The sequence below is a fragment of the Engraulis encrasicolus genome, chromosome 10 (genome assembly GCF_034702125.1).
Source record: "Engraulis encrasicolus isolate BLACKSEA-1 chromosome 10, IST_EnEncr_1.0, whole genome shotgun sequence".
Taxonomy (NCBI): domain Eukaryota; kingdom Metazoa; phylum Chordata; class Actinopteri; order Clupeiformes; family Engraulidae; genus Engraulis; species Engraulis encrasicolus.
Genome location: NC_085866.1, coordinates 19522315 through 19532314, shown reverse-complemented (window position 1 = coordinate 19532314; position 10000 = coordinate 19522315). Strand labels below are relative to the sequence as shown.

Sequence of the window (10000 nt, the reverse complement as noted above, 5' to 3'; positions counted from 1 at the left end):
ACACAGTGTGTCATCCCCCACTTTCCTCTCTTTCCTCATCCCCCTTTTCCTCCTCTTGTCTCTCTTACTACCTTGTCTCTCTCTGTCCTCAACTTTCCTCTCTTTCTTTATCTCTACCTCCTCTTGTTGTCCACCTCTCTCTAACACTCATCTGCCCTAGCCGACACACTGCACTCTTTCACCTCCCCTTTCTCATCCCTCTCTCTCCTCTCTCTCCTCAACTTTTACCCTTCTATACTCTCTCCCTTCCTACTCTTCCTCTCCATCCCTCTGTGTCCTCAACTTTCCTCTCCTCCTGCTCCTTCTTTCCTCACTCCTCTTCTCATCCTCCTCTCCTCCACACTCCTCCCCCATCCGACACACTGCACCCTCTTTCCTCAACGTTCCTCTCCTCCGCCATCCCTCTACTCCTTTCCATTCTCTGTGTCCTCAACTTTCCTCTCCTCCTGCTTCCTTCACACACCTCTTCCCGCCCCTCTCCTCCCCCAATCCGACACACTGCACCTTCTTTCCTCCCCTTTCCTCTCTTTCGCCATCCCTCGCTACCCCCTTTCCCACCCCTCCATGCGACACACTGCACCTTTTCACCACTCCACCTGCTCTTTTCCAACACCAACCGACAAATAAACATAATTATCACTCTGCCAACGCCGCCATTACGTCAACACTCCACGCTGCGTACATCCCCAAGTCAACACTCCACAACACGCCACATACATACGTACGTCCCAAGTATGTGTAAACAGAAATGCACTCCGGCGGCGTCTGTGGCACAGTGGAAACGGGATGGCCATAAACAGACATGTATGCTGTAGATGTGGAGGGACACACACACACACACACTACGCGCACGCGCACACACACATACAGACACACACACACACACACACACATACACACCCACACAGACACACGCACATGCACACACGCACACACATACACACACACACACTACACACACACATACACACACACACACACACTACACACACACACACACACACACATACGCATACACACACATACGCATACACACGCACACACACACACATCCTCAGAGGCCCACCTCTCCGTGGAACACCTTGTTTTTTACCCCTGACATTAATGAATCAAAACAAAGCCCCACTGATGATATTCAGTGTCAGTCCGTTGCCTAGCGACTCGAGGATCCCAACTAATTAATTGATTACAATTTAATGTATGTGTAATTACATAATATCATCAAGCCTTTGTCAAATTAATCATTAATATTTATGCCAAGGAAGCGCATAAACAGACGTGTGTTCAGTGTTATGTAATGTGGGATGAGCATCAATCTTTCTGAATGCTGTATACTGTGATTAATGGTAAATGACATGATGTTTATTCAACAAGCAGAGGAAAAAGCAGCCCTGCCTCCTGGATAAAGCTCTTTTGACAGGGACAGCATTCATTGTGCGGCACCTGCACTATAGATCTGTTCCCTTTGACTTAAGTGTACTTCAGTGTTGTGCTGTGTCTATTATTATATGTGTATTCAGATGTTAAATATGTGTTGGTGGTGGTACATGTGTGTCTGTCTCTTTGTATCTGTGTGTGAGTGTATCTGTGTGTGTGTGTGTGTGTGTGTGTGTGTGTGTGTGTGTGTGTGTGTGTGTGTGTGTGTGTGTGTGTGTGTGTGTGTGTGTGTGTGTGTGTGTGTGTGTGTGTGTGTGTGTGTGTGTGTGTGTGTGTGTGTGTGTGTGTGTGTGTTTAGTTACTGTGTGTTGCGTCGTGTCAGTATGTCTGTGCTGTTTGTGGTTGGGTGTAACTGATACGGCTTGGCTGACCACACAAGTATCCCTGCTGCCCACTGCTCCTCCTCTCCACCTCTCCTCCCTTCTCCTCTCCACTTCTTTTTTCTCCTCTCCACCTCTCCTCCTCCGCTCCTCTCCTCCTCGCCACTTCTCTTCATCTACTCTCCTCCTCTCCACCTCTCCTCTCCTCCCCTCCTCTCCTCCTCTCCTCTCCACCTCTCCTCTCCTCCCCTCCTCTCCTCCTCTCCTCTCCTCCTCGCTACTTCTCTTCCTCTCCTCTCCTCCTCTCCACCTCTCCTCTCCACCACTCCTCTCCTCCTCTCCACCTCACCATCGGCCTTTGTGTGGCTCATCACAGCTGAGTGTGGACCCTGCACAGATAGGTGAATGTGCGTGTGTGTGTGTGCGTGTGTGTGTGTGTGTGTGTGTGTGCGTGTGTGTGTGTGTGTGTGTGTGTGCGTGCGTGTGTGTGTGTGTGTGTGAGTGTGAGTGCATGAGTGTGTGTGTGTGTGTGCACATGTGGGTGTGCGTGTGACCCCTGTTTGCAGATAGTGGGAGGGGTGTAGTGAACAGTAATGAGGGTGCACTGTGCTTCAAAGCAGAGAAGCTGCATACGAGAAAAGCAATTTCGCCCAATAGAGAAAGAGCCTGTGTGTGTGTGTGTGTGTGTGTGTGTGTGTGTGTGTGTGTGTGTGTGTGTGTGTGTGTGTGTGTGTGTGTGTGTGTGTGTGTGTGTGTGTGTGTGTGTCTGCGTGCATGCGTGCATGCGTGCGTGCGTGCGTGCGTGAGTGTGTGTCTCTCTGTTTGTATGTGTGTGTGTATTCATGCAGTAATTTCTTCCTAATTCATGTGCTCTTCGCTCCTCAGACTCCCGCTGCGATAATGACCACAATTCACATGAACACACACATAAAACACGCACACACGCACACACACACACACACACACACACACACACACACACACACACACACACACACACACACACACACACACACACACACACACACACACACGCACTCACATAAGTACACAAGCCCACACATGCACACACACACACACAAACACACACATTCTAAACATAAATGGCATACACACAGTACATACGATACTGCATACATACTAAAACAGGACAGTAAACAGTACATGTACACCCACTGTGTCTTTGTAGGTGGATGAAAGGCAGGCTTGTGGAAGGCCACTGTGATTGACAGAATAATTGAGAGAGAGAGAGAGAGAGAGAGAGAGAGAGAGAGAGAGAGAGAGAGAGAGAGAGAGAGAGAGGGAGGGAGAGAGAAATAGAGAAAGTCGGTGAGCGAGTAACTGTGTGTGTGCGTGCGTGCGTGCGTGCGTGCGTGTGTGTGTGTGTGTGTGCGTGCGTGTGTACTGTATGTGTGTGTGTGTGTGACAGACAGAAAGGGGGTAGAGAACAGATATGTTGCGTAACCTCAATACTAGACAGTGTATTTCTGTCTTTTTATGCCTTTTTATTTCTGTCTTTTTATGTCTGTGGAAATGTCAAAAGTTAACCTACTTACTCCTCCGCCTGCCTTTTTACTGCGTTTCTATTCAGGGATTTCTCCCACGGACTGGCCACACCAGAAAGCACAAGACGCTAAATACACCACTCCGATTCATTGAGGATAGATGAACACACGCACGCACTCACGCACTCAAGCACACACTCACGCACGCATGGCAGCACTCACACTGGCGACATGAAAACATACACACAGTAAAAACTTACAAGGATTTCAGAGTAATTTACTGTGAAATCTCACAGTTAATTACTCTGATGTTCTGGTACACTATGCTACTGTGATGGTCACACGGCACACAGCAAATTAGTTTGAAATCATTGTATCACTTGCCATTTCTCACCTAACTTGCACATCACAGTATTGTACTGTGCTCTTCAAGGATAACCAGCATGCTAAAGTGATAAAGTAGGAAACATCACAGTAAACTACGGTGTGGGCGGAGTATCTATTGAATTATTAGTGCATTGGGGCACAACTTCAGTCATAGACAGGTTGGGCTCTTCATTACAATCACACCTTTCATTGACATTTTCAGCAAATTAATTCATTCTTAATGTCTTATGGTATACATGTATACACCCATCATCAGTGACTACGTGTTCCCCACTCTCTGTCAAATAACAGGAGAATGAGCTTTTATATATTGGGAGATATACATGACCATCTTCATGACGGTGGGAATATGGTCATTTTTCTTGTGTACCACTTTAAATAGTACAACCCCTACAATAAACACAGAATATAACAAGGAGTAATATTTTGAAGCACACTTAAGATATTCCATCCAGATAAATGGCTCTCCATAAGTGCATTGCATGATGGGACACGATCTGAAGCCCATATGTCCTAAGCCCCTCCCCCTCAGGTTGTACATATTGACATGAGGAAGTGAGAAAAAAGGAGATGACCAAGCATGGGAAGACATGTAGCAAACAAGAAGTTGAAGACTAAATAGTTTGCCGTAAATGTCGATGAACTCTCTGAAGGCCCAAGTTGTGCTATGTGGCAGCCTTGGCCTAATGGTCAGGGAGGTGGACTTAAGTTCAGTGAGTTGCAGGTTCAAATCCCTCCAAACCCTACATTGCCCTAGGGACAGCAACCAATATTGTATAATTGTGTATCACTTTGAGTAAAGGCGTCAGCCCTCAACCCAACTGACATGCCTTCCCATTGAACTTTCGCCCACTTCAAGTGTGTAACAATATCTTACTGTGAACTCACAGGGAGTTACTGGCTACTAATTGCATTCATTTCACAGTAACATACTGTGAATTCGTCGTATCACAGTTAACTACTGTAAAGGCGTCAACCTTCAACCCAACTGACATGCCACCCCATTGAACTTTCGCCCACTTCAAGTGTGTAACAATATCTTACTGTGAACTCACAGGGAGTTACTGGCTACTAATTGCATTCATTTCACAGTAACATACTGTGACATTCTGCCATAATTTGTTACTGTGAAATCCAGAGAGACTTTTCGTCATATCACAGTTAACTACTGTGCTGTTATAACAGGTGTTTCCTGGCTCTAGGCCATGATTGGGTGCATTATGTGGCTGCCTTGGCCTAATGGTTAGGGAGGGGGACTTAAGATCAGAGAGTTGCAGGTTCTAATCCCTCCTAACCCGGCATTACCCTAGGAACAGTAACCAATGTTGCATTCCTGTATGTCACTTTGGGTTGCTCTTGGCCATGATTGATTGTAATTACTAATTGCCAGGCCTAATTAGAAGAAGGTCTGTGATTGGAAATGTTGCTAGTTCTGCTTCCGATAAATTAAGTTGCAACCAATGTGCTACACAAACGCTTTCTTAAGTTGGCACCTGCTAATGCCTTTGTCTTGGATGTGCACGCCAAAACTCCAGCATCCAATTTTAAATCAGAATATTACCACCTAGTAAACAAAATTAGGCTATCTTGTGAAGTGCCATTGCACAATTGAAAGTCAAATGCTGCATGACGTGATTGACATTGCCTACCATCAACCAGGAACAATGGTAGTGCCCAATCAATCTGTCAATTAGTACCTGACCTCACTTGAGTACATAGGACTGTTACAAGTTCATTGAATTACCTGCAGCTGCCACATGCCTGATTACTCTAGTCACAAGGTTAACCTTCACCTCTATATAAACTCAGACTGTCACAATGCTTGAGTTGCTTGCCTAAATGACTGGTTCGCAGGCTCTCTGTCCGGCTTGTTAGCCGGCTCTTTGGCTGGCTAGCTGACAACTGACTCTTTTGGTTGGCCGGTGGACTGGTTTGTTGGCTGGCTAGCTATTTAGTTGGTAGTGAGAATTATGGTAGCAGGTATCCTTTTTGGAGTGTTGCTTACTTGATCAAGAAATTTCAGGTTTGTCTAGTTATGCTCAACCAGAGTATTCTATGCACGCTGGTTAATGTACTATCATCCAGGATTACATCTTATCAAATGGTAGTAATATTGCACATATTGCAGATACTTGAGTTTCTCTGTGGTTATGGATAGTTCGGTCTATCAATTCAATAGAGCAGTGTGATGGACTGGTTCCATGCCACAGTTGTCTCAGTCATGGTGGGGAATGGGAGGTGCCACAATAACCTGGTAGCTACCTCTTTTGTGGTGATGAATGGAGGGGTGGGATCATGGTAGTGTGGGTAGGGTGACAGTAACTTACTGTGGTGTGGCCACAGTAAACTACTGTGAGAAGATCACAGTAAACTGTGAGGATGGCCACAGTAAACTACTGTGAAATGAATGCAATTAGTAGCCAGTAATTCCCTGTGACATCACGGGAATATTTTTTACTGTGCACTTTTATGTACACGTGCACCTACTCAAATGCACACACACAGACACAGACACACACACACAAACACACACACACACACACACACACACACACACACACACACACACACACACACACACACACACACACACACACACACACACACACACACACACACACACACAATCACACACCTGGATGTACACACACACACACACACCTGAATGCGTTCACACACACACACACACACCTGGATGCGCGCACGCGCGCACACACACACACACACACACCTGGATGCACACACAAACACTTTTTCCCCTTGCTCTCTCTATCTCTGTTTCTTTCACAAACAAAGCATCACGCATTTCAGAGATTCACTTCCATTCTCTCTCTCTCTCTCTCTCTCTCTCTCTCTCTCTCTCTCTCTCTCTCTCTCTCTCTCTCTCTCTCTCTCTCTCTGTCTGCCATAGCTGCATGTCCTTGCCTGACTCTCTTATTGGAGTGTGGAGAGAACACGTAGTGTCAATCATCCACCCGCCTTCCACCCTGCTGACCCACTCTGACTAATGCACTCCTTCACACCCAGAGTGGAATGCTGTTCTTCTTTATTCCTCTCGTTTGTCTGCTCTCTCTCTCTCTCTCTCTCTCTCTCTCTCTCTCTCTCTCTCTCTCTCTCTCTCTCTCTCCTTTGCCTGATACACTCCTTCACACCCAGATTGGAATGTTGTTCTTTTCTCTTCTCCTCCGTCTGCTGTGTCACCGTCTTTCTCTTTCTTTTTCTATCGCTCCATCTGTCAGTGCATATGTCTTGGCTCTATGTTTTGTCTGTTTCTATGTGCATGCCGCTCTGCCTGTTTTTTTTTCACCTGTCTTTCTCTTCTGTTTGATCCACTCTAATTGCATTCGGCTAAACGCACATAATAATAGGTTGCTGATTGCAAAAGCATTTGTTTTCAATATAGCATCTGTCACTTATCCATCCCATCCCATCCCCCTGCTGACTTGGGTTACTGCTTTTGCAAGTTTTTCCTGTTTCTAAATGGGTGTGTTTACCAAGACTTTTGAGAATTTGTGTGACAGGAATGAATAGTTAGGGAACAAAAGAGAAGCGCGAAGGAGGGAAGGAGAGAGAGAGAGAGAGAGAGAGAGAGAGAGAGAGAGAGAGAGAGAGAGAGAGAGAGAGAGAGAGAGAGAGAGAGAGAGAGAGAGTTTGCTGAATGGGTAATGATGCCCATTTTTTTCTGCTTACCTCCGGCGGAGATGCAATTGATTTTTCCTCTCTCCTCTCTTCCTCTGCTGGGTCTGCGTGTCCTCTTCTCCTTTTTCTCATCAGCATCCCACCCACCCACCACTTTCTCTTCTCTTTCCTTCCCTCCTCTGCCTGCGACTCTTCATCTCTTCTCCTGCTTCTGATCCTGTTTTTCCCTTCTACCTCCCCTTGCCTGATCCCCCTTTTTCTGTCTTGGCTTCTACCCCGGTCCCTTACTGTACCCCTGACTTGACTAGTCATTCCCTTAGGCAGAGATTCTAGGAATATAAATGGTAAATGGTAAATGGACTGCATTTTATATAGCGCCTTTCCACTCCTTCGAGCACTCAAAGCGCTTTACATTATATGCCTCACATTCACCCATTCACACTCACATTCACACACCAGTGGCCGTGGCTGCCACGCAGGGTACCACCCTGCCACCAGGACCAACTTGGGGTTAAGTATCTTGCTCAAGGACACAACGATGGAGTCAGGCCGAGTGGGGCTGGAACTTGCAACCTTTGGGTTGCTGACCGGCTCCTCTACCACCTGAGCTACCACCGCCTAATAACAATCTAATCCGGTCTCTCTGCCTTAGGCCCATGTACCCTAGCCTCTCTACCTCTACCCCTGCCTCTACTTTAGGCCCACCGCCTGCCTACCCCAGCACCCCCTGTCCAGAGCTGAAGTGGGCCCAGGATTTTTTTCGGCCCTCACACAGAGCCACACAGCCACCTTCTCCAACACTGTACCCCCTTAATGCACGCCGTTCCACCAGTGAACTGCTGTTATAGTCATTGAAAAGTGAACTACCATAGTACTACTCTACTATGACATAACACAGTAATGCATTGCAACTTGGTCATTGCCATTCTGGTAACATCAAATTTATAACACACCAAATAGGCCCATATAAATGGTGTGCTGGTCTCTAGCCCGGCAGGTCAGACCATTCATTTTGGATTACTTCGTAATCTGCGAATGGTCTGATTACCCTTCTCTGGGGAGCGTTTTCCAGCCAGCGTTCAGACAACCGCCAGTGTAAAATGTTAAATTATCTTATCAAAATCTCAAAATGATTGTTTTTGGGGGTTTTGAGAGGAAATTATTGTACACAAAAAAATGGTTGCTTTAAGTCAACTGAAGGAAAACTGAAATTATCGTACAACATGTGTTTTTGATCGTACAGAGGACAAAATGATGGTACAAATTATCGTACATCTGGCAACACTAACAACCGGTGTTACCGACCAATAAGCGAACGTACTTGGGAGCATAATAACATACGTCAACTGTCAGTGATTGGTCAGAGCTCATTTCAAACCAGAGCTGAGCTCACTTCTCCCGCCCTAGTGCTCCAGGGCAGCGAGGATCCTGACTAGGGTTTAATATTTTTCCCGAAAATGGCATGAATCAAATCCCGGGATCTGACGGCCCATTTCCCGGGAATCCCGGGAAATCCCGGGTTTTTTTTTTTTTTCCTCAAATTTTTTGATCTAGTCATGTAGAGGCTATAATTCAACTGTTCCTCCCAAACTGGCATTTTGTATCAAGTTGTTACTGTTTGTATCATTATTGGGAGAAAGGAATTAAGATTAAGCTCTCCTATCCACCAACACAATAATAATGAAGTGTAAGATGATAGCCTGTGCGCAGCATGCAGCGCTTATCAATGACGGTGGATTGTTGGTGGAGCTCACGACTTTCACCTATAAGTTTGATGCAACAGTGGGTTGGCTATTTTCCATTAAGGAATTGTGTTTGAGGTTGTGCGCAAAATCATGGCACATTGTCCTTCACCTGTGGATAGTATACACGTCTACCGCCAGCTTCATGAGAACAATGTTTCACTGTCGGCTACTGCTACTGTGATAAGCGGTGGGAAATATAGCCTATGCGATGTCATCTCAATAGTGGAGTTCCGTGCATGGGATTTCATCTGGGTCAGTCAGAAATGGCAGTTTGCTTTAGCGCCAGGAAGAGTGTTTTTTCAAACAAGAAAACTGGTTCATCATAGGCAGGTATGCATGGCTAAACTGACTTTACCGTTTGCCCAAGTGCTATCGTTTTCCTCTGGTAATAGCACCGGGCGTCACTACAGTTAGGTGACCTCGCGCGCATAATAAACCCATTAAAATATAGGCATAGACTTCAGTGTCTTTCAGAGCAATATGAACCAATCAGCTCGGCTTTGCAACTAAACAAAATACTTTCCTGATGTCTACTTAACTAAAATAAGCTGCATTTTGTCTAATATTTGGAGACATCGCCTTGCCCTTTCTGCAGAGCGATTTTGGGAAGCGCCTCTCTCTCTCGTTCTCTCTCTAGTTCTCTCGCTCACACACAAAGCGACGCTTGCACTCTTCGCAAGACATATGTCACTTGACTCATCTTGTTGGATAGACCAGCCAAACTTGCAAGCTAGATAGCCAATAGTTTCGATTGTGCTGCTTGGAGAGGAGGCATGCATTTAGGCTGCATGAAAGCATACACGTTAACTTTCACGTTGTGCGATGGATGGAGACAAGTTTGGAATCGCTCCCTCTCTCACCCTCTCTCGCTCACACACACACACACACGCGACGTAATTCTCTGCACTCTTCGCAAGACACTTGACTCGTCTTATTGGATACCATCCAAACTTGTAAGCTAGATAGC

The 10000-nt window shown here is 46.0% G+C and overlaps 1 protein-coding gene across 1 annotated transcript in view; it reads left to right on the top strand.

Moving 5' to 3' along the window:
- idh3g (isocitrate dehydrogenase (NAD(+)) 3 non-catalytic subunit gamma) overlaps positions 1-10000 on the top strand; it is a 68355-nt gene that overhangs the window by 57250 nt on the left and 1105 nt on the right. The gene's annotated exons all lie outside the window — the stretch shown is intronic.